The sequence below is a fragment of the Triticum dicoccoides genome, chromosome 5A, assembly GCF_002162155.2.
Source record: "Triticum dicoccoides isolate Atlit2015 ecotype Zavitan chromosome 5A, WEW_v2.0, whole genome shotgun sequence".
NCBI classification, from domain to species: Eukaryota; Viridiplantae; Streptophyta; class Magnoliopsida; order Poales; family Poaceae; genus Triticum; species Triticum dicoccoides.
Genome location: NC_041388.1, coordinates 487252954 through 487277266, shown reverse-complemented (window position 1 = coordinate 487277266; position 24313 = coordinate 487252954).

Here is a 24313-nt window from a genome sequence, read left to right as displayed (position 1 = left end):
TTTAGATCGCCGCACTATGCAGCGAGCCTCGTTTTGGTCCTCCGGGAGTTCCTGCCTAGTAAGGTAGGCTAGGAATGGTTCTGTCCACGGGGCGATAACCGCCATTATTACGTGGGCTGAAGGTGTAATTTCATTGGCAGAGCCTCCAATTATATCAGATTGTTCGGCGTCGAGTGGTGCGGCTGGGTCCGGGCTGTTATTTGCGGGTTCCCCCTCCCATGCTACGAATGGCTTGAGCAATCTTTCCAAGAAGATGTTGGGGGGGACTGCATCGCGTTTTGCTCCGATGCATGCCAGGACGTCCGCTGCTTGATTGTTTTCTTGGGCTATATGGTGGAACTCCAGCCCTTCGAACCGAGCTGACATTTTTAGGACAGCGTTGCGGTAAGCTGCCATTTTTGGGTCCTTGGCGTCGAAGTCTCCATTTATTTGGGATATCGCGAGGTTTGAATCCCCGCGTACCTCTAGGCGCTGGATACCCATGGCTATCCGGAGACCATGTAGGAGGGCCTCATATTCGGCTGCATTGTTGGAATCCGTGTACATGATCTGGAGCACATATTGGACTGTGTCTCCTGTGGGGGACATCAGGACGACGCCAGCCCCCAGTCCGGCCAACATTTTGGAGCCGTCAAAATGCATAATCTAGTTTGAATATGTGCCGTACTCTTTAGGGAGCTCGGCCTCCGTCCATTCTGCGACGAAGTCGGCCAAAACTTGCGATTTAATAGCTCGCCGTGGCTTATAGGTTATATCGAACGGGAGAAGCTCGATGGCCCATTTTGCAATCTGTCCCGTTGCATCGCGGTTGTTGATAATATCGTTGAGTGGTACTTCCGAGGCTACTGTTATGGAACACTCTTGAAAGTAGTGTCGTAGCTTCCGGGATGCCATGAATACCGCGTATGAAATCTTTTGGTAATGCGGGTACCGTGATTTTCATGGAGTGAGGACAGTGGACACATAGTAGACCGGCCTTTGAAGGGGGAATTTGTGTCCATCCATTTCCCGCTCGACAATGAGCACTGCGCTGACAACTTGATGTGTTGCTGCAATGTACAATAACATTGGTTCGCCGGTGTTCGGCACGGCCAGGACTGGGTTTGTTGCCAATATGGCTTTTATTTCATCAAGTCCGGCCATGGCGGCATCCGTCCACTTGAAGTGTTCGGTGCGTCGAAGGAGGCGATAGAGGGGTAGTGCCTTTTCTCCCAAGCGGGAGATGAAGCGGCTTAAAGCCGCCACGCATCCGGTTAATTTTTGTATTTGTTTGAGGTCCTTTGGGATATCCAATTGTGATAAAGCTCGGATCTTGGCTAGATTTGCTTCAATTCCTCTACTGGATACAATGAAGCCCAAGAGCTTTCCGGCTGGGACGCCGAAGACGCATTTTTTCCGGGTTGAGCTTGATGTCATATTTTCGGAGGTTATCGAATGTAAGCCTCAAGTCGTCTACTAGAGATTTGACATGTCTTGATTTGACGACCACATCATCCACATACGCCTCCACTGTTTTGCCGATCTGGTTTGCCAGACATGTCTGGATCATGCGCTGATATGTTGCGCCGGCGTTTTTCAGCCCGAAGGGCATTGTGTTGAAGCAGAATGGGCCGTATGGTGTGATGAATGCTGTTGCGGCTTGGTCTGATTCTGCCATCTTGATTTGATGGTAATCGGAGTATGCGTCGAGGAAACACAACGAATTGTGTCCTGCGGTGGCATCGATAATCTGATCGATACGGGGGAGGGGGAAGGGATCCTTTGGGCAAGCCTTGTTAAGGTCTTTAAAATCGACACACAGGCGCCAGGATTTGTCCTTCTTTGGTACCATCACCAGGTTTGCTAGCCAGTCCGGATGTTTTATGTCTCTAATGAATCCGGCCTCCAATAGCTTGGCTAGCTCCTCTCCCATAGCCTGTCTCTTGGGTTCGGAAAAATGCCAAAGGGCTTGTTTGACAGGTTTGAATCCTTTTAGGATATTTAAGCTGTGTTCGGCCAGCCTGCGTGGGATCCCTCACATGTCTGAAGGGTGCCAGGCGATAATGTCCCAGTTCTATCGTAGGAACTCTCACAGTGCGGCGTCTATATCAGGGTTCAGTCGTGCCCCGATGGAAGCTGTTTTATTGGGGTCCGTTGGATGGACCTGGAATTTGACTATTCCGTCAGCTAGCTTGAAGGATGTGGATTTGGATCTCTTATCGAGTATCACATCATCCCTGTTAACCATGGAGCGCAGCGCAGTCAGTTCCTCGGCCGCTAAGGCTTCGGATAGTGCCTCAAGGGCTAATGCGGTCGTCTTGTTTTCGGCGCGGAGTGCTATGTCCGGATCACTAGCTAGAGTGATAATTCCGTTCGGCCCGGGCATCTTAAGCTTCATGTACCCGTAATGGGGTATTGCTTGGAAGATTGTGAATGCTTCCCGCCCTAGTAAAGCGTGATATCCGCTTTTGAATGGGGCCACCTGAAACGTGACTTCTTCGGACCTGTAATTATCCGGCGTGCCGAACACCACATCTAGTGTGATTTTTCCTGTGCAGCGCGCTTCCCAACTGGGGATTATTCCTCTAAAGGTTGTGCTGCTTCGCTCGATGCGGTTCCAGTCTATTTCCATTTTTTGAAGGGTTTCCTCATAAATGAGGTTCAGTCCGCTGCCTCCATCCATGAGCACCTTGGTGAGGCGAAAACCGTCCACTATGGGACTGAGGACCAATGCGGCTGGTGCTCGGGCTGTTCGGAATCTAGGTTCATCACTTGCGTTGAAGGTAATAGCAGTGCCGTTCCATGGATTTATTGTTGCAACTTGATAGACTTCGGCGAGGTTGCGGAGTGTTCTTTTTCGCATATTGTTTGATGCGAAAGTCTCGAAGACTGTGAGAACAGTACTGGTGTCCTCGGGCTGGCTTTCTGCGGCCTCCAGAATTAAGAGGTCCTCGCCAATTTTGGCCACCTGCCGGAGTATCCAACATGCTCTAAGGCTGTGAGTTGGTGGGGTGTCCTCTGTACTGTGAATTCTACCTTTCCAGTACGGTCCCATGCCCTGTAGAGGGTTTTGGCTTTTTGGTGTTTATCCCGGGTGTCCTATGATGATGCACCCTCTTAGTTCGGATGGGATTACTATTCAAGGCCGGATTATCCCAAAATTTTATTTCGGTTTTCCAGGCACTTTCCATCGCACAGTATTTTTGTACTATGGACGCCAAGTCAGCGAAGCGTGTAATATCACGACAACTTACGGCGTTAAGGATTCCCTCGTCCGTGCAATTACTGCAGAAAATTGAGATCGTGTCTCCCTCGCGGCAATCCTTTATCCTGTTCATAACCAGGAGGAATCTGGCCCAGTAATGATGTACTGTTTCCTCGGGCCTCTGCCTGATTTGGGAGAGATCGCTTATGTTCGGGTGGGCGGGTGTCGTTGAATCTGAAACCTCACCCAATCCAAGATTAGGAGGCCGAAGAGTTTCCGAACTCTGAAGTTCGAATTCTTGGATGTTGTCCAATGAATCTAGCCCATTGCCTGATCCTAAGCTCAGGTCTTGAGTTACATCCTCCCCTCCGCGGGTATCCGGCTTGGAGGGGTCGGGGATTCGGACGTAGCTAGTCCTTAAAATAGATGAAGGGTCACCGTACTACGCCTCTACCACGGCAACGTGGTGGGTGACTTGGGGAGAGTTAATTTCTCTTAGATCGGGTTTAAGCCCAACCTGGTCGTAATCTGTAGCGACCCCCAGGGCGGCTATGCGATCCAAGAGCTCGTTTACGGAAGAGAGCTCCATTGGATCTAGCTGCTCGACGAGCTCCGAGCTGACGTGTAGGTTGCTTTTGATGACCCGAGAGGTCACCGTCGGCGCAACAGCCGAACAGGCGGTCATGAGGAAACCACCTAGCCGGAGAGTTTGGCCGACAGCCAAGGCTCCCTTAGCAACGGCGCCGTCTTTAAAGACGGGAGGAGGCATCCTTCCTCATTGCGACGGCACAGAAGAACTCTCAATGAAAGCACCAATGTCGGTGTCAAAACCGGCGGATCTCGGGTAGGGGGTCCCGAACTGTGCGTCATCCGAATGGTAACATGAGACAAGGGACACCATGTTTTTACCCAGGTTCGGGCCCTCTCGATGGAGGTAATACCCTACTCCTGCTTGATTAATATTGATGATATGGGTAGTACAAGAGTAGATCTACCACGAGATCAAGGAGGCTAAACCCTAGAAGCTAGCCTATGGTATGATTGTTGTATATGGAGTTGATGTCCTATGGACTACAACCCTCCGGTTTATATAGACACCGGATAGGGTTAGGGTTACACAGAGTCGGTTACAATGGTAGGAGATCTTGAATATCCGCATTGCCAAGCTTGCCTTCCACGGCAAGGAAAGTCCCATCCGGACACGGGACGAAGTCTTCAATCTTGTATCTTCATAGTCCTGGAGTCCGGCTGAAGGTATAGTCCGGCTACCCGAACACCCCCTAATCCAGGACTCCCTCAATAGGCTTGTGATATTAATGATTCTCACATAAAAGACAAGAATTGAAGCACAAAGAGGGCATCATATAACATGCAATTAACACATTTAAGTCTAATGCTCTTCCTATGCATATGCATTTTATAGGAAAACAAATTATCAATGCAACCAATATCTAGCATATGCAAATAGGAAGAATGAAGCATTAATAATTTCAACACAAAGAGAGGTAATTTACTGACATGAAGATTTTTATAACCATATTTTCCTCTCTCAACATAATTACATGTAGGATCATAGTCGAATTAAACAATATAACTATCATGTAAAGCATTCTCTTTATGACCCATATGCATGCAAATCTTATAATCTTCCAACATAGTGGGATTAACATCAATTAAAGTCATGACCTCTCCAAACCCAATTTTATCAGAAATTCCATGAGACTGATAATTCTCCAAAGTAGTGGGATCATTATTACCTAAAGTTTCCGCTCATCCGAACCCACTTTTAATAGTATTGCAAATTTTCTCATCAATAATATATTCATTATGAGGCTCATAATTCTCAAGATCACAATAAACATCATGATCAATAGCACAATTGATATTCATAGAATTTATACTAACAACATTGCAATCATTATTTTCATTCAAAATGTATCCCAGTAGCATTTTATTTCTCACTTCTTCATTGTTACCTATTGGTTTACAATATGCAGGAAGTTTGAAAAGATTAGCAAGCGGATGAGGATCCATATATCTTTATTTCTAATTTTATTTTCTGTTTTGGTGTGTCAATGATAAGGATAGCATAACAAGGCAAATAAAAAGTATAACAAGTCAATGATAATGTGTGTGAAGGGATGTTGAGTTATTTGATGAAGTCTCCCTCGCAACGGCACCGAAAATTCTTTCTACCACTTGTGAGTTGCATTGGGATTTCCCCAGAAGAGGAAGGGTGAAGCAATATAGTAGCGGATAGTATTTCCCTGTAACATCCCAAATTTTCAATTTGGAATGTTATACATTAGATCATCATGCATGTCATATTTCCTTGCATTTTGCCCGATCCTAGAAATTTCACGCAACTCAAGGACCCTCAGAGAGAGTTGGAGATTTCATTATTTTCATATTTGAGTTTTCTCAAATTTTGAAAAGAGGATCATTTGATTTATTTTATTTCATCTTCAATTATTTTTCCAATATCAAAAATAATGAGAGAGGGAATAATATGACTTTCCCAAATTTAGGAAAAATGAAGATTTAATGAATAAATCAAATTTTGGTTTTGCCGGAGTTTTGTTTGCTTTTTATTAGGATAGGGAAAAATGCGCGTTTTCAAAAATTGCATTTTAGGCCCGGAGAAAAGTTCATTTTGTTCGACTCATTTTTAGGAGTCGGGGAAAATTTACTTTAGAATTTTTGGAGTTCGTTTAGATAGTTTTTCTTTTGTTTTTCTGCGCGCGTAACCGATTTAAAAAAAATCTTGCAGCGCCCTGGGCCAAGGCCCAGCCAGCAGCCGGCCGGCCAGGCCATCGCCCGCGCCGCGTGCGCCAGGCGCCAGGAGGCCGCCGCCGCCGCCCCTTTTGGAGTCCTAGTAGGACTTTAGTCCTACTCCGTTTCCTCTTTTTCTTTCCTATTCCTACTCTATTTCTTGTCCCCTACCCCAAGAAACCCCCTCCCCTCACCTATATAAATACCAACACCCCCCCTCCAAAACATCAAATCAAAACCCCAAGACCCTCTCCTCCTAAGTCGCAGAAAGCAGCAGCGCGTAGCCCCAAGCCGCCGCCTTAGCCGCGCCGCCCCGCGCCTATAGCCGCCGCCGCCGCTCTTGCCTTGCCGCCGTCGGAGTTCCTCCTCGCCGGAGGTAGGCCCGCGCCGTGCCTCTTTTTCTTTTCCCCGGTTCGGTTTTTCTTAAAAGAACCGTTCCGTTTCTTTTCCGTTTCATTTCCGGTTTCTTTTCCGTTTCTTTTTCGGTTTCTTTTCCGAAAACCCTGGATCGGTTTTCGTTCTTCTTTCGGACCGTTCGTCTCAACAAACGTGATCACCGATTTTCCCCGGTTAACGACGCCCGTTCGTTTAATCGTTCTTCTTTTCTTTTCATCGGATTTACTCCGCGATCGCGATCTCAGATCCGATCTTCGTTCTAGTCTTTCTTCTCGCTCGTTTATCGGAATCAGGTGATTCAAGCGCCTGGAGTTTCGTTTCGAAACCGCCATTCCGTCTAATCAACTTAAACAAGTTTTTGCCCCGGTAAAATTTGACCTAGTTCCAATTTGCTAGAACCAAGTTGTTTTCTTCCGCCGTTTGTTTTCTGTTTCTTTGTTCGGTTCTTTCTTTCTTTGCAACCGGAGTTATTAAGTTTAATTTTCTGGTTCGTTCTCTTGTTCGAGTTTTACCTATGCATTAGATGAGTACTTATTGTGTGCTTGTTGTTTGTCTGCGATAGATCACCCGGATTGCGCCGCTTGTTACTTCGAAACCCTAGGTCTCGCGGATCATCAGCAAGGCAAGTAACACTTTGATCATACCTTTTCTACAACCCAGTTTTATTGCATTAGATAAATCCTCACACATTGCATGATTAGGATCTAATTAAACTGTGGGATGGGAAGTAGATGAGGTAGTACCTATCACCTGTATTATTATGAAACCTTTGGGAGTTACTTCTACGTTTGCTTATTATGCCATGCTATGCTAGTAGACGTGGATTGGGTGAGTGATATCCATGACAGATGTGAGTTGATAATTTTAAGGGTTTATCTAAGGTGGCAACCTAACACACATCTGGGTGGATTGAGGCACCTGATGTCTATCAGGACTTGCCTATTTTTTTGGACCGCCACCCAGGCTCAAAGGGATCATAAGATCATTCATGCTAGTAACTTCCGTGTGCAGCCACAAGCCATTATGGGCTCTGGCATAGTTGACTAAGTCGTGCGAACTCTTATGGGTAGACTAGCAGATGTAGGGGAAAGTAGGTGTACCGGTCTACCCACATGTAAGGTGCTAGTGCTTCTGAAAGACTGGGTCTCGGTCATCCGTCTTCTCAAACACCATGTAGTGCGAGAAACCAAACGGAGGCGATCGAGTCTTGTGGGGAAAAGTGCGCAAACCTCTGCAGAGTGTACAAACTAATCATGATTAGCCGTGTCCCCGGTTATGGACAACTTGAGTACCTAGTACTTGAATATCATGTGAATCTCATCATGTTACTTCTAATTAATGTTGTTGGGTTTTAATTGTTCACTTAATTGGGATCGGAATGCTGTCAACCATTCTTGATGTTTAACAACTACCATGATAGTTAAATAAATTTATTCCTTTGATGTAGGGAAAAACTGGCTTTACGCAAAACTGTAACCATAGAGCTTTCCACCAGCCATATATGCATATAGTATAGTTGTTTCATTCCATTACTCTCTATGTGTTACATTGCCAGCATATTCCATGTGCTGACCCGTTTTCGGGCTGCAACTTCTCATGTTGCAGACTTTTCAGACGACGAGTAAGGTGCTTTTAGGTCGTGGTTCTATACTCAGTGATGCCGTTGGAGTTGATGGACCCATTTATCTTCCGAGTCTTCCGCTGTTATCGTTATTAGATGGCCTTAAGCCATATTTATTGTAAAAGTTCTCTTTGAGACAATGATGTAATAAGTGTGTGATTGCCACTCTGCTATAAATCCTTCGATGTACTGTGTGGTGTCAGCATTACTGATCCAGGGATGACACCTGAGCACAGAGCACTTGATCCATTCGGGTCAGGTCGCTACAGAGATGGTATTAGAGCACACGCTGATTGTAGGACACGACCACTAAGTTAAAGCCATAGATCACCATTCTCTTCTCATTTTCTAAACTCCTCATCTTTTCTACTCTTTTAGGATGACGAACGCGAAGATTAAGTACGCTCAACCGGGTGAAGGCACACCATTTGGATTTCACCTGAAGGAAGTCAGCAAGTACCTGAACATTGGATTACCAAGCTTCAAGGGAACCTTCAACGCCACTCTGCCTGAAGAGGAGCGCTGGAAGATTCAAGCTCACGTTCCGGGAAGGACATTCACGGCAATCACTAAGCCCATAGATAGTGTTTTCAATGCACCAACCTGGAGTCTGGGAAAGAGCATGGCAGCTTATATCACCATAGGACGCATTGGAGAAGTTTACCAAGAAGACCTCAAGGACACTATCTACCAGATTTGCGGACGCCGAGATGAACAATGGGAGTTAGTCAGCACCAAGAAGGATAGATCCATTGCATCTTTCATCCAGGAGTTAAACCAGCACATTCGACGCCACGAGAACCAGATGTGCAATGATATGATAGAGTTGAAGAATGCGAAGGCAAGGATCATCGAGCTAGAAGGAGAACTGAAGTCTACGCGCAAGGACTACATGGACGAGATCGTAGCTCTAGCAAGACACACTGGCGATCTTAAGCAGGAGATTGAGGAACTCAAGAGGAAGTTAGCATCCAGGAAGGAAGACATGTGCGTCGCATGTCCGGACAACTACATCATCATCGACGACACCGATTCGGATCCAAGTGAACCCGACTTTGAAGACGAAGCTGGAGCAGATATCATGGAGTCTTCCACCGGTTCAAATTTCTAGATGACCACCAGATAGTAGTAGTATTCCCCCATGTAAACACAATAGTCGAGCACTTTTGCGATAGTTAGACCGATTGTAAGCCCTTGTTTGATTGAATGAAGTGATTTTGTGTGCATTTGCTCATGTGCATTGGGGTAGTGTTTTCCCTTTAGACCTCACTCTATTCTGAATTCTCGTCTTTTCTAAACCCTCAGATGCCTCCGAGACGTGACAATGGATTCCCACCGGAACTCACTCAGTTGATCCAGCAGCAGAATCAATTGATGAAGATGTTAGTCCAGAACCAGCAGAACAACAACAACCCACCACCACCACCACCACCTGTTGACCACTTAGCCCGTTTCCTTAGGCTGAATCCGCCGGTGTTTTCCAGTAGCACCGAGCCGATAGTAGCAGACGATTGGCTCCGCAAGATACGAAGGGAGTTGACCACTGCAGGATGCACGGATGGTGAGAAAGTGAAGTTTGTCGCTCACCAGCTTGACGGACCCACGACAGCATGGTGGGAGAATTTCACAGCCACTTACCTAGTTGACACTGTCACATGGGATCAGTTTCAGCAAGCTTTCCGCACTGCCCATGTTTCAGCAGGAGCTATGGCCATGAAGAAGCGTGAGTTTCGCAACTTACGCCAAGGAGGAAGGACAGTTGGCCAGTACGTTGACGATTTCAGCAAGTTAGCACGTTATGCCCCAGATGACGTTGCTACGGATGCAGCTAAGCAAGAGAAGTTTCTGGAAGGACTGAATGATGAACTAAGCATGAAATTGATGGTAGCAAGTTTCAACAACTACCAGGAGTTGGTAGATCGTGCCATCATGATTGAAGGAAAGCAACAGCAGATTGAAAACCGTGAGAGGAAGTATGGACAGGGGAAGTATAACTCTGGAGCCCAGCAGAAGCCCCGTTTTGCCCCTAAACCGGGATTTCAGTTTCAGCATACCCATGGAGGAGGTAGTTCGCACAACCATAATGGCCACAAGAATGGTAATGGGAATGGAGGAAGCAACGGCCAGAACCGGACCACCCCATCGACCCCAACCAAGAGAGACCTGAGTCAAGTCACCTGTTTCAAGTGTTCCAAGACCGGACATTATGCCAATGAATGTCCCGAAGGCCAGGATGGAAATGGCAATGGAAGCTCTGGGAAGAAGCCGAACCCTTTCAATAGGGGACAGGTGAACCACGTTAATGTGGAGGAGGTTGAAGATCAGCCCGATGCAGTAATCGGTAAGTTTTTGGTTAAGTCATTTACCGCACTCGTTCTTTTCGATACCGGTGCATCGCATTCATACATATCAAGGGGATTTGTGGAAAAGTATAACCTGCCCACTAGGATTCTTAAAACACCTATGCTAGTAAGCTCGCCAGGAGCAGAGTACATGGCCAGACAAGGATGTTTTCAAGTACCATTAAGAATAGGAAGGCATGTTTTCCCAACAGATTTAATTATTCTGGAATCCCAAGGTCTGGATGTGATTCTAGGTATGCATTGGCTGTCGATGTATGGAGGAAACATCGATTGCGCTAGTAAGACAATTTTGCTTACCACACCAGAAGGAAGAAGAATCAAGTATGTATCCCGGCATGTGCCAAACAGGACACAAGTGAACTGCTTAACAGGAGTTGTGCAAGAGGAAGTACCAGTGGTGAAGGATTTTCCTGATGTATTTCCTGAGGAATTACCAGGCATGCCACCGGATAGAGACATTGAGTTTTTGATTGAGTTATTGCCAGGTACAGGCCCAATATCGAAGCGACCGTACCGGATGCCAGCAAAGGATTTGGTGGAAATTAAGAATCAGATTAAGGAGTTATTGGATAAAGGTTACATTCACCCAAGTTCTTCGCCTTGGGGATCACCCGTACTTCTAGTGGAAAAGAAGGATGGATCATTAAGGATGGTTGTAGATTATCGGAGATTGAATGAAGTAACCATCAAGAACAAGTACCCACTGCCAATGATCAACGATCTGTTTGATCGGTTGCAAGGAGCTAAAGTGTTTTCCAAGATCGATTTGCGATCAGGGTACCATCAATTGAAGATTCGAGAGCAGGACATACCTAAGACAGCATTCACCACAAGATATGGACTGTATGAGTATACCGTTATGTCATTTGGATTGACTAACGCACCCGCCTATGTTATGAACCTGATGAACAAAGTGTTTATGGAGTTTTTGGATAAGTTCGTCATAGTGTTCATTGATGACATCCTGGTTTATTCAAAGAATGAAGAGGAGCATAAGGAACATTTGCGTTTGGTTTTGGAGAAACTAAGGGAACATCAGTTATATGCCAAATTCAGCAAATGCGAGTTTTGGTTAAAGGAAGTTGGATTCCTCGGACATGTTATATCTGGAGAGGGTATAGCAGTTGACCCCACAAAGGTTGAGACCATAACCAAATGGGAAGCACCAACAACAGTTGGAGAGATCCGAAGTTTTCTTGGACTCGCAGGATACTACCGGAGATTTATTGAGAATTTCTCAAAGATTGCAAAGCCTATGACTGAATTGTTGAAGAAGGATACTAAGTTCAATTGGACTGAGGAGTGTGAGGCTAGTTTCCAGGAGTTGAAGAAACGTTTGGTCACCTCACCAGTATTGATTTTGCCAGATCAGACCAAGGATTATGAGGTGTATTGCGACGCTTCACGTCGAGGACTTGGAGCAGTGCTTATGCAGGAAGGGAGAGTTGTTTCGTAAGCTTCACGGAAACTGAAGCCTCATGAGTTGAATTATGCCACGCATGATTTGGAGTTAGCAGCCGTAGTGCATGCATTGAAAACGTGGAGACATTTCCTCATTGGAAATCATTGTGAGGTGTACACGGATCACAAGAGTTTGAAGTACATTTTCACGCAGAAGGAGTTGAACCTCAGACAAAGGAGATGGTTGGAGCTCATCAAGGATTATGACATGAGATTGCATTACCATCCCGGAGAAGCTAATGTAGTAGCTGACGCATTGAGCCGTAAGAGCCATGTCAAAACTCTAATGACGGGGAAAATACCCAAGGAGTTAGCAGAAAACCTTCATGAGCTATGTTTGGAAATAGTTCCAAGAGGCTATGTAGCAACATTGGAGATTCAGTCAACATTGATGGATAAGATCAGAGAAGCTCAGAAATCTGACAAGGAGATTGCTGCTATAAAAGAGAAATTGAGCGAAGGAAAAGTAAAGGGATTTCGTGAGGATGAGCACGATACCCTATGGTTTGAGGACCGTGTTTATGTGCCAAATGACCCGGAGATCAGGAAGTTGATTTTGCAAGAGGCACATGATTCACCGTATTCGATTCACCCAGGGAATACCAAGATGTATTTGGATTTGAAGGAAACATTCTGGTGGACCGGAATGAAGAAGGATATTGCAGCATATGTAGCAGTTTGTGACGTATGTCAGAGAGTAAAGGCAAAGCATCAGAAGCCAACAGGATTGTTACAACCATTGCCGATACCCGAATGGAAGTGGGATAAGATAGGCATGGATTTTATCACGGGACTACCCAGGACGAAAGCAGGCTATGACTCGATATGGGTAGTAGTTCATCGTTTAACAAAGGTAGCACATTTTATCCCAGTTAAGACCACTTACACCAGTACTAAGTTGGCGAAGATATACATGACTAGGATCATTTGTTTGCATGGAGTTCCGAGGAGTATCGTATCAGATAGAGGAACCCAATTTACCTCAAAGTTTTGGAATCAGTTGCATGAAACTTTAGGAACCAGACTAGAGTTCAGCACAGCTTTTCATCCGCACACGGATGGACAGACCGAGAGAGTCAATCAGATTTTGGAGGATATGTTGAGAGCTTGTGCACTAGATTATGGATCTAGTTGGGACGATAACTTGCCGTATGCGGAGTTTTCTTATAACAACAGTTACCAAACCAGTTTGAAGATGGCACCTTTCGAAGCTTTATAAGGAAGGAGGTGCAGGCCACCGTTGTCATGGGACGAATGTTGGAGACTGCCAGTTCTTTGGACCAGATTTGATTAAGGAGTCTGAACAGAAAGTTAAGTTGATTCGCGATAGGCTCAAGGTAGCCCAGTCCAGGCAGAAGAGCTACGCAGATTCTAAACACAAGGAGACAGTCTACGAAACCGGAGACAGAGTTTATCTCCGAGTATCCCCACTTCGAGGAGTGAAGCACTTTGGAGTTAAGGGAAAGTTAGCACCGTGTTTCGTTGGACCGTACAAGATCTTGCAACGTATGGGAGAAGTCACTTATAAGTTGGAATTACCAGAGGAGCTGTCAGGAGTTCATGATGTATTCCATGTTTCTCACGCCGAGATGGCGGAGGTACCGCTAAGAGATACAGTACCGCTTGAAGCGATTCAGTTGGAGGATGACTTAACGTATGAGGAGAAGCCAGTCAAGATTCTCGATTATACCAGCAGAGTTACCCGCAGCAAGGTTATCAAGTTTTGCAAAGTTCAGTGGAACCACCACTCAGAGGATGAAGCCACCTGGGAAAGAGAAGAAGATTTGCTCAAGGACCACCCTCACCTATTTTCTAGCCAACCCGAATCTCGAGGGCGAGATTCATCTTAAGGGGGGTAGGTTTGTAACATCCCAAATTTTCAATTTGGAATGTTATACATTAGATCATCATGCATGTCATATTTTCTTGCATTTTGCCCGATCCTAGAAATTTCACGCAACTCAAGGACCCTCGGAGAGAGTTGGAGATTTCATTATTTTCATATTTGAGTTTTCTCAAATTTTGAAAAGAGGATCATTTGATTTATTTTATTTCATCTTCAATTATTTTTCCAATATCAAAAATAATGAGAGAGGGAATAATATGACTTTCCCAAATTTAGGAAAAATGAAGATTTAATGAATAAATCAAATTTTGGTTTTGCCGGAGTTTTGTTTGCTTTTTATTTGGATAGGGAAAAATGCGCGTTTTCAAAAATTGCATTTTAGGCCCGGAGAAAATTTCATTTTGTTCGACTCATTTTTAGGAGTCGGGGAAAATTTACTTTAGAATTTTCGGAGTTCGTTTAGATAGTTTTTCTTTTGTTTTTCTGCGCGCGTAACCGATTAAAAAAAACTTGCAGCGCCCTGGGCCAAGGCCCAGCCAGCAGCCGGCCGGCCAGGCCATCGCCCGCGCCACGCGCGCCAGGCGCTAGGAGGCCGCCGCCGCCCCTTTTGGAGTCCTAGTAGGACTTTAGTCCTACTCCGTTTCCTCTTTTTCTTTCCTATTCCTACTCTATTTCTTGTCTCCTACCCCAAGAAACCCCCTCCCCTCACCTATATAAATACCAACACCCCCCCCCCTCCAAAACATCAAATCAAAACCCCAAGCCCCTCTCCTCCTAAGCCGCAGCAAGCAGCAGCGCGCAGCCCCAAGCCGCCGCCTTAGCCGCGCCGCCGCCGCCATAGCCGCGCCGCCCCGCACCTATAGCCGCCGCCGCCGCTCTTGCCTCACCGCCGTCGGAGTTCCGCCTCGCCGGAGGTAGCCCCGCGACGCGCCTCTTTTTCTTTTCCCCAGTTCAGTTTTTCTTAAAAGAACCGTTCCGTTTCTTTTCCGGATTCTTTTCTGTTTCTTTTTCGGTTTCTTTTCCGAAAACCCTAGATCGGTTTTCGTTCTTCTTTCGGACCGTTCGTCTCAATGAACGTGATCACCGATTTTCCCCGGTTAACGACGCCCGTTTGTTTAATCGTTCTTCTTTTCTTTTCGTCGAATTTATTCCACGATCGCGATCTCAGATCCGATCTTCGTTCTAGTCTTTTTTCTCGCTCGTTTATCGGAATCAGGTGATTCAAGCGCCTGGAGTTTCGTTTCGAAACCGCCGTTCCGTCTAATCAACTTAAACAAGTTTTTGCCCCGGTAAAATTTGACCTAGTTCCAATTTGCTAGAACCAAGTTGTTTTCTTCCGCCGTTTGTTTTCTGTTTCTTTGTTCGGTTCTTTCTTTCTTTGCAACCGGAGTTGTTTAATTTTCTGGTTCGTTCTCTTGTTCGAGTTTTACCTGTGCATTAGATGAGTACTTATTGTGTGCTTGTTGTTTGTCTGCGATAGATCACCCGGATTGCGCCGCTTGTTACTTCGAAACCCTAGGTCTCGCGGATCATCAGCAAGGCAAGTAACACTTTGATCATACCTTTTCTACAACCCAGTTTTATTGCATTAGATAAATCCTCACACATTGCATGATTAGGATCTAATTAAACTGTGGGATGGGAAGTAGATGAGGTAGTACCTATCACCTGTATTATTATGAAACCTTTGGGAGTTACTTCTACGTTTGCTTATTATGCCATGCTATGCTAGTAGACGTGGATTGGGTGAGTGATATCCATGACAGATGTGAGTTGATAATTTTAAGGGTTTATCTAAGGTGGCAACCTAACACACATCTGGGTGGATTGAGGCACCTGATGTCTATCAGGACTTGCCTGTGTTTTTTGGACCACCACCCAGGCTCAAAGGGATCATAAGATCATTCATGCTAGTAACTTCCGTGTGCAGCCACAAGCCATTATGGGCTCTGGCATAGTTGACTAAGTCGTGCGAACTCTTACGGGTAGAATAGCAGATGTAGGGGAAAGTAGGTGTACCGGTCTACCCACATGTAAGGTGCTAGTGCTTCTGAAAGACTGGGTCTCGGTCATCCGTCTTCTCAAACACCATGTAGTGCGAGAAACCAAACGGAGGCGATCGAGTCTTGTGGGGAAAAGTGCGCAAACCTCTGCAGAGTTTACAAACTAATCATGGTTAGCCGTGTCCCCGGTTATGGACAACTTGAGTATCTAGTACTTGAATATCATGTGAATCTCATCATGTTACTTCTAATTAATGTTGTTGGGTTTTAATTGTTCACTTAATTGGGATCAGAATGCTGTCAACCATTCTCGATGTTTAACAACTACCATGATAGTTAAATAAATTTATTCCTTTGCAGTAGGGAAAAACTGGCTTTACGCAAAACTGTAACCATAGAGCTTTCCACCAGCCATATATGCATATAGTATAGCTGTTTCATTCCATTACTCTCTATGTGTTACATTGCCAGCATATTCCATGTGCTGACCCATTTTCGGGCTGCAACTTCTCATGTTGCAGACTTTTTAGACGACAAGTAAGGTGCTTTTAGGTCGTGGTTCTATACTCAGTGATGCCGTTGGAGTTGATGGACCCATTTATCTTCCGAGTCTTCCACTGTTATCGTTATTAGATGGCCTTAAGCCATATTTATTGTAAAAGTTCTCTTTGAGACAACGATGTAATAAGTGTGTGATTGCCACTCTGCTATAAATCCTTCGATGTACTGTGTGGTGTGAGCATTACTGATCCAGGGATGACACCTGAGCACAGAGCACTTGATCCATTCGGGTCGGGTCGCTACATTCCCTCTGTAGAGAACCAAGGTTATAGAACCAATAAGAACCACACAAACACCCATCAATAGTACCAACACACAAGAGAAAATACTTGCACTCCACACAGGCAAGAGGGTTGTCAATCCCCTTATACTCGTTAATTACAAGGAACAAATCTGGTAATAGGTGATAGACAAATTGCAAAGTAAAATAAAAGATAAAAATTATAGCAAGGTATTTTGGTTTTGGTAATATGATTAAAATAAACTCGGGGGACCATGATTTTCACTAGAGGCATCTCTCTCATAAAGATAGCATACGGTAGGTTAACAAATTACTATTGGGCAATTTATAGAAAGGCACATAATTATGTTGTTATTCATGGCATGATCATGTATATATGCCTTATGTCCATGACAAGGAGACCGACTCATGCCTGCATCTACTACTATTACTCCACTTCGAGCGTGCTTCTATGCTTGCCTCTCTACGTATTAAGTTTGTAACAAACAGAGTATTCATGAAGTATGATGACATAATGTAGACAGAATAAAACCAAGCAATATGATTAAACCCCATCGTTTTACCCTTAGTAGCAACGATAGAAATACGTGCACTGATACGTCTCCAACATATCTATAATTTTTGATTGTTCCATGCTATTATATTATCCATCTTGGATGTTTTATATGTTATTTTATATTATTTTTGGGACTAATCTATTAACCTAGAGCCTAGTGCCTATTTCTGTTTTTCCCTTGTTTTTGAGTTTCATGGAAAAGGAATACCGAACGGAGTCCAAACAAGCTGAAACTTTACGATAATTTTTTATGGACCAGAAGAAGCCCACGAAGTATCGGAGATGGACCAGAGGAGCCACGAGGCATCCACAAGGGTGGGGCGCTCCCCCCTAGGGTGCGCCCCTACCTTATCACTGCCTCATGGACCCCCTGACTTGAAACCGACACCAAAAATTCCTATAAATCCAAAAAACCAAAAAGAAACCTAGATCGGGAGTTCTGCCGCCGCAAGCTTCTATAGCCACGAAAAACCAATCGGGAGCCCGTTCTAGCACCCTGCTGGAGGGGGAAACCATCACCGGAGGCCATCTTCGTCATCCCGACGCTCTCCATGACGAGGAGGGAGTAGTTCACCCTCGGGGCTGAGGGCATGTACCAGTAGCTATGTGTTTGATCTCTCTCTCTCTCTTGTGTTCTTGATTTGGCATGTTCTTGATGTACCGCGAGCTTTGTTACTATAGTTGAATCATATGGTGTTTCTCCCCCTCTATCTTCTTGTGATAAACTGAGTTTTACCTTTGAGGTTTCACTATTATCGATTGAAAACTATTATGGATTTGAGAACATTTGATGTATGTCTTGCTTGCGATGCCCGTGGTGGCAATGGGGTGTTCTATTGATTCACTTGATGTATGTTTTGGCACTCAACTCATGGATTCCCGAGGTGACATTGCGGTAATCTATGCATAGGGGTTGAATCACGTTTTCGTCCTTGTTTCTCTGGTAGGAATCTTGGGGCACTCTTTGAGGTTCTTTGTGTTGGATTGAATATTACGAATCTAAAGTTGTTTGATGCATATCATATAATTGACCCACGGATACTTGTGGTGACATTGGAGTATCTAGGTGACATTGTGGTTGATTGATGTGTATCCTATGGTGTTATTTTACTACGAACTCTAGGGTTGTTTGTGACACTTATAGGAATAGCTCAATGGATTGATCGGAAAGACTAACTTTGAGGTGGTTTCGTACCCTACAAGCAATTTCATCTTATGTTCTCCACGATAGGAACTTTGGAGTGACTTTTGTCGCACGTTGAGGGATTGCCATATGATCTAATTACGTCATCATTGTTGAGAGAACTTGCACTAGTGAAAGTATGAGCCCTATGCCTTGTTTCCAAGCATTTCAATACCGTTTTTGCTCACTTTTACTACTAGTTACCTTGCTGTTTTTATATTTTCAAATTACAAAAACCTATATCTACTATCCATATTGCACTTGTATCACCATCTCTTCACCGAACTAGTGCACCTATACAATTTACCATTGTATTGGGTGTGTTGGGGACACAAGAGACTCTTTTTTATTTGGTTGCAGGGTTGTTTGAGAGAGACCATCTTCATCCTACGCCTCCCATGGATTGATAAACCTTAGGTCACCCACTTGAGGGAAATTTGCTACTGTCCTACAAAACATTGCGCTTGGAGGCCCAACACGAGTCTACAAGAAGAAGGTTGTGTAGTAGACATCAAGCTCTTTTTTGGTGCTGTTGCCGAGGAGGTGAGTGCTTGAAGGTATTGCAATTGAATCTTTTAGTTTCCTGTTTTATCACTAGTTTAGTCTATGAAAGAAAACCACAAAAAATGGAATTGATGTTACCTCATATGCTTCATTTTTAATGCCTTTCGTGAAAATGATTGAAAGGAAAATTGTGGTCAAGTGTTAGAAGAAGAAGTCAATAAAATGTTTGGCACTAAATCTTTGTATGATGAGCATGATTGCTATGTTGTTAGTATGAATTTCTTGAATATCCATCATGCTAATGATAAGCAAAGCCACAAGCTTGGGGATGCTATGTTTGATGAAGATGATATTTTTTGGCCCCCCAAGTTTTGATGAGCAAAATTATTAAGATGATAGCATGGCTCCTATTTATGATGATTATATTGATGAAAGTGGGTTTGGAAGAGTGTCAACTCTAGGTAATGATCCCATTATTTTGGAGGCTGTTGAATCTTATAATATTTATGAAAGTGGATTTGGAGAGGTCGTGACTTTATTTAGTGATGAATCCACTATTTTGGAAGAGGTTCCAATTGATTTCAAGAACAAAGTTGCTATCTATGATGATTATGGTGATGACATGTATGCTATAAGGAATAATGTAACCATGAAACTTGTCATCACGATTTTAATTTTCAATTGGATTATGCCTCATGTGATAGTTATTTTGTTGAGTCTGCTCCCACTACTATTGATGAGAATAAATTTGCTTATGTGGAGAGTAGTAAAAATTTTATGCTTGTGCATCATGAAAATAATGCTTTATGTGGTAGTTATATTGTTGAATTCATTCATGATGCTACTGAAAATTAATATGAGAGAGGAACATATGCTTTTACCTATTTCAATAATATCAAGGTTCCTCTCTTTGTGTTGAAATTTTTGAAGTTGCGCTTCTTTTGTTTTCCTATGCTAGTTGATTCTTGATCCCATAAATTGTTTTCTCACAAAATCCCTATGCATAGGAAGTGAGTTAGACTTAAATGTTCTAGTCATATGCTTCATAATGCTTTCTTTGTGTTTCAATTCTTATCTTTTATGTGAGCATCATTGAAATCATCATGCCTAGCTAAAAAGGCATTAAAGAAAAGCGCTTGTTGGGAGACAACCCAATATTTATACCTACAGTTTTTGGGTGTTCACATTATTAGGCTACTGTATTAATCATGTTTTATAGCTATTGTTTCAATAAAGTGCCAAGTAAGACATTTGGGATTGTCTATGGTGATAGTTGATTTGATCTTGCTGAAAAACAGAAACATTTGCGTCTAGTAAAATAATTTTCAACTTTTACAGGAGCATGATAAAATACTAATTCTTTTGGCACAAGGTTGATATACAAATTGACTAGACTGTCCTAATTTTTCAGAATTTTTGGAGTTACAGAAGTATACGAGGTTTCCAGATTACTACAGATTGTTCTATTTTTTGACAAATTCTGCTTTTCATGTGTTGTTTACTTATTTTGATGAATCTATGAGTAGTATCGGAGGGTATGAACCATGGTGAAGTTGGAATACAGTATATATAACATGAATATGAATTTAGAATAAGTTTGCAATAGTACCTAAGTGGTGATTTGCTTTATTATACTAACAGAGTTAACGAGTTTTCTGTTGAGTTTTGTGTTGTGAAGTTTTCAAGTTTTGGGTAAATTTTTGATGGACTAAGGAATAAGAAGTGGCAAGAGCCTAATCTTGGGGATGCCCAAGGCACCCCAAGGTAATATTCAAGGACAACCAAGAGCCTAAGCTTGGGGATGCCCCAGAATGCATCCCCTCTTTCGTCTTCGTTCATCGGTAACCTTACTTGGAGCAATATTTTTATTCACCACATGATATGTCTTTTGCTTGGAGCATTATTTTATTTTGTTAGGATTTACTTGTTGTTTGAATAATATTCCCAAGATCAGAAATTCGTAAATGTTATAGAGTCCTCACACAATCACATAATTATTCGTCTACTCATTGATCTTCACTTATATCTTTTGGAGTAGTGTGTCATTTGCTCTAGTGGTTCACTTATAACTTTCTAGAGCATGGCGGTGGTTTTATTCCGTAGAAATTGATGAACTCTCATGATTTACTTATATTATTTTGACAGTCTCTAAACAACATGGTAATTTGCTTTGTTATGAATTTAGTCCTAATATGATAGGCATCTAAGAGGGATATAATAAAAACTTTCATATAAAGTGCATTGAATACTAGGATAAGTTTGATAACTTGTGATTGTTTTGAGATATGAGGATGGTGATACTAGAGTCATGCTAGTGAGTAATTGTGGATTATAGAAATACTTGTGTTAAAGTTTGTGATTCCCATAGCATGCACGTATGGTGAACCATTATGTAACGAAGTTGGAGCATGAGGTATTTATTTATTGTATTCCTTATGAGTGGTGGTCGGGGACGAGCGATGGTCTTTTCCTACCAATCTATCCCCCTAGGAGCATGTGCGTAGTACTTTGTTTCGATGAATAATATATTTTTGCAATAAGTATGTGAGCTCTTTATGACTAATGTTGAGTCCATGGATTATACGCACTCTCACCCTTCCACCATTGTTAGCCTCTCTAGTGCCGCACAACTTTAACCGGTACCATACACCCACCATATACCTTCCTCAAAACAGCCACCATACCTACCTATTATGGCATTTCCATAGCCATTCTGAGATATATTGCCATGAAATTCCACCATTCCGTTTTATTATGACACACTTCATCATTGTCATATTGATTTGCATGATCATGTAGTTAACATCATATTTGTGGCAAAGCTACATTTCATAATTTTTATACATGTCATTCTTGAGTCATTGCACATCCCGGTACGCCACTGAAGGCATTCATATAGAGTCATATTTTGTTCTAAGTATCGAGTTGTAATTATTGAATTGTAAGTAAATAAAAGTGTGATGATCTTCATTAGAGCATTGCCCCATGTGAGGAAAAATAAAAGAGGCCAAAGAAGCTAATAAAAAAAGAGGGCAAAGTAGCCATTTCAAATAAATGAGAGAAAAGAGAGAAGGGGCAATGTTACTATCCTTTTTCCACACTTGTGCTTCAAAGTAGCACCATGATCTTCATGATAGAGAGTCTCCTATGTTGTCACTTTCTCATACTAGTGGGAATTTTTTATTATATAACTTCGCTTGTATATTCCAATGATGGGCTTTCTCAAATTACCCTAGGTCTTCATGAGCAAGCAAGTTGGATGCACACCCACTTAGTTTTCTTCTGAGCTTAAACTTATAGCTCTAGTGCATCCGTTGCATGGCAATCCCTACTCACTCACATTGATATCTATTAATGGGCATCTCCATAGCCTGTTGATACCACCATATTCTATTCCACCTATAGTGCTATATCCATGGCTCACGCTCATGTATTGCGTGAAAGTTGAAAAGGTTTGAGAACATCAAAAGTATGAAACAATTGCTTGGCTTGTCATCGGGGTTGTGCATGATTTGAATACTTTGTGTGATGAAGATGGAGCATAGCCAGACTATATGATTTTGTAGGGATAACTTTCTTTGGCCATGTTATTTTGAGAAGACATGATTGCTTTATTAGTATGCTTGAAGTATTATTGTTTTTATGTCAATATTTAACTTTTGTTTCGAATCTTATGGATCTGAATATTCTTGCCACAATAGAGAAGATTACATTGATAAATATGTTAGGTAGCATTCCACATCAAAAAAATTGTTTTTATCCTTTACCTACTCGAGGACGAGCAGGAATTAAGCTTGGGGATGCTTGATACGTCTCCAACATATCTATAATTTTTTATTGTTCCATTCTATTATATAATCCATCTTGGATGTTTTATATGCTATTTTATATTATTTTTGGGACTAATCTATTAACCTAGAGCCCAGTGCTAGTTTCTGTTTTTTTCCTTGTTTTTGTGTTTTACAGAAAAGGAATACCAAACGGAGTCCAAACGAGCTGAAACTTTACGATGATTTTTATGGACCAGAAGAAGCCCATGAAGTATCGGAGATGGACCAGAGGAGCCACGAGGCATCCACAAGGGTGGGGGTGCCCCCCATAGGGCACGCCCCCTGCCTTGCCGCTGCCTCGTGGACCCCTGACTTGAAACCGACGCCAAAAAATCCTATAAATCCAGAAACCCCCATAAAGAAACACTAGGTCGGGAGTTCCACCGCCGCAAGCCTCTATAGCCATGAAAAACCAATCGGGAGCCCGTTCTGGCACCCTGCCGGAGGGGGAAACCATCACCATAGGCCACCTTCATCATCCCGGCGCTCTCAATGACAAGGAGGGAGTAGTTCACCCTCGGGGCTGAGGGTATGTACCAGTAGTTATGTGCTTGATCTCCCTCTCTCTCTCTCTCTCTCGTGTTCTTGATTTGGCATGATCTTGATATATCGCGAGCTTTGTTACTATATTTGAATCATATGGTGTTTCTCCACCTCTATCTTCTTGTGATAAATTGAGTTTTACCTTTGAGGTTTCACTATTATCGGATTGAATACTATTATGGATTTGAGAACATTTGATGTATGTCTTGCGTGGGATACTCATGGTGACAATTGTCGGCGTTCTGGGACCGGCGGTACCCAGACTTGCCTCCCTACGGCCCATGATGTGGCTCCATCAACGGCCTCTTACGGCCCATCTTTAGCACCAACAACTCAAGACCCTCACGAGGGGCCAAACCTCGCGAGGCGGACGACACCAAGACCTCCAGAAGGAGCAAAGATTTATATGCAAGCCTCACCTCATGAGGCTTAGAGGACGTGAGCCATGACGACCAAGGCTAGGCGGGCGCCAGCGGGCGCAGGATAGAAGTTTCCTCTTTGGTGCTAAGGAGGCAAGCGCAGACATGGAGTCCGAGGAATCAGCCAAAGGTTTCCATTCCCATGCAACAAGACCAAGACCGCCAAGACGGCAGGGCGGAGGTCATCACCGAGCCCACCACGGCATCACGGCCAAAGGCTTTGCAGGCAAAGACTACTTTTGTCAGGATAAGATGTACTAGTTGTCTCCCTTTGAATTTGGCCGTTGTGGGATCCCTTCCCCCCGAGGACCAAGGCCACTATAAATAGGGCCTAGCCACCACCATAGAAAGGGATGGGACCGGATCCGAATCATCCAGATCTTCCTCTCCCCCACCAGCTCAAGAACACACCTCCTGAGGTCATTCTTCCACTGTACTAGTTCATCCTCAGCCTACCTCGAGGCCAATCCACCACAAAGCAGGAGTAGGGTTTTACACCGCAATGTGGCCCGAAACTGGGTAAACTGTTGTGTCCTCTTTCCTTTTAGTTCATCAAGCTAGGTCGTGGGATCGACGGGTTGGCAGACTGGGGAGGTCGAGTTCTTCGCATGCACCCCAGATTTTGAATCTATCCAGGGTTTGCGGAGCCTGAAATCCTACATTTGGCGCGCCAGGTAGGGGTGCATCGGAGCCTCTCTTCCACCGGTCGATTCGCCACCGCTGCACCACTCCCATGGCTGACGCTCGTCAAGCTCGTGCTGAGTGCCGAGCCACCCTCGCCGCCCGCGTCGCTCAGACAGCACCGGCGGGCGACGGCTACCCTCGCCGTC